This window comes from Myotis davidii, unplaced genomic scaffold, assembly GCF_000327345.1.
Source record: "Myotis davidii unplaced genomic scaffold, ASM32734v1 scaffold580, whole genome shotgun sequence".
NCBI classification, from domain to species: Eukaryota; Metazoa; Chordata; class Mammalia; order Chiroptera; family Vespertilionidae; genus Myotis; species Myotis davidii.
Window position 1 is genome coordinate 1,059,294 of NW_006293313.1, and position 2,165 is coordinate 1,061,458.

Here is a 2,165-nt window from a genome sequence, read left to right on the forward strand (position 1 = left end):
TGTGTGTTTTTTAGTCCTATTTTTATTCACATGAGAAAACCTGGGTTTAGTTCTAAGCTAATTAAAGGTAAACCCAGGGTTTAATTCCGGGTGTGTTTCCTTCCGAAGCTTGGGTTCTTAAGTTCGCTGTGCTAGGCTCAGGGCGCCGGAAGGTGCCCAGGGCTGGGTTACAGGCGGCTTCAGTGACGTGTGAGCTTAGTTAAGTCATGTGATTGTTCTCTGCCAGGGAACTCAAGAGAACCGTTCGTTGCTACTCTTTGTAAAGGCTGTGACTGACTTCTCTTCCTGTGGGCACATATCTTCAGCCTGGCTTCCTGTCCCCTTTAAAGTGATAACTCTATCCTATTAACTTATTTTCCTTTAAAACTTCCTTCTTTCTCAAGTGCTTTGTATTGTTCCTGGCACGGAAAAGGCCCTTTAAAAAATTTAATTTATTAAATTGATTGGGGTGACATTGGTCAACATGAACATATAGGTTTCATGTGTGGGTTTATATGTTACAAGATCTGTATATTGCACCGTGTGCCCACCACCTGAAGTCAAATCTCCTGTCATCTTATATTAGGACCCTCGTCTTCCCCTACGCCCTCAAAAGGCCCCTGGTACATGATTATTGAATGAATGAATGCATGCATGGTTGGCTGAAGAGAAGGGCGCAGTCTCCAACCCTCACAGCAGGAGGCTCCCAAGACTCCTCAGTTCATGGACACCCATGAAATCACATGAACCTCAGCAACCAGTGACTGGCCCCCCTGGCTCACTAGAACCCTTAGATCTCTTGAAACTCCTTTCCCCTCCCTGTAACAGTATTTCTGAATTGTTAAGATTTCATGAAGCAGTAACTACCAAATACTTGGAACTACTGGAAAAAAGGCACTAACGGTGGCTACACAAATAGAAGGTGCTAATTTTTGTTCCCTCAAGTCGGAAACCAAAGTCTGAAGTTCTGATTGTACTGGTTTGGGGCTATAAATGTCACTTGTTAAGAAGAAAGCCATGACATTCACAAATGGACACTTTTCCCAAGATACTCCCGGCTTCAATAGCTCCTGCTGATCCGACAATGTGATGACTCAAGGCCCCGTCCATTACCATGCTCAGCCATTACCTGAGACGGAGCAATTTCCTCCTACGGTTCTCTTGCTGCCCAGGGAGCTGTGGGACAAGGAGGGGCCAGAATACCACCCCACCACCATGTGTCTGTGTCCTTCAGGCATGGTGACACCCCATCCATCGTTGATTCCACAGGATGGCTAATATTAGAGGATCTTCAGGGCCTTTGGGAATTCAGTTAAATTTAGCCGCTGTTGATGGAGCATATGCCGGGCCCAGTTCTCACAGGTGGTCTTTGGCTTTCTGTTTGGGGGGCCCCAATATTTCCCTCTACATCCTGATTGTTAACATGACAGGATGGTTGAATAGTATGGACCTGGAAGAGACAATATATATATATTTAGTGGCTATAAGGATCATTTCATCTCAATATGAAAAGGTAATTTCTCAACTTATTTCTCACATCACTTCTTTATGACAATCAACTATACCAGGTACAGAAACTATCGAAGAAACAGCCCCTAATCCTAAGAAGCTGATGTAAACATCTACATGTGATCCATTGTGATTATGACCGGAAGTTCCAACAATGAAAGCCTTCCTCAGTTAGACTAGATTACAAATTAAAGTCTGGGCTTTCCTGTCCCTGGATGTTTCAGGCAGGTGCTGGATATAATGCAACAAGGCCGACTCAGATTTCTAGCTCACGTAGTTAGGTGAACGGCAGGGCATTTCTCCAAAACAGGATGCTGTAGATGGAGGCAGTGTCCTGGTTCTGCCACTCACAGGCCGCCCAGACTTGACAAGTGACTTGTCTTGTTACTTCTCTTCATCTATAAAATGAAATTGTGACTGCTAGATGGAATGGTATGTTGAAAACACTCCATGCTTGAAGGCTAACGATAATAACAATCCAAGGAAATCATTCTTTTGGGTGTTCAGATGTATGTTTTACTTCTCCCAAGAAATACAGTGTTTTAGCATAGTAAAACTACGTGCATCTTCAGAAGGTCTGGAATCCTGTGTGTGTGTAGTGGTGCTGGCTTGTGCTTGCATGAGGAAGCAGAGGAAGGATAGACAACAGCCTGTTAGAAGCAGTTACCTGGGGATGG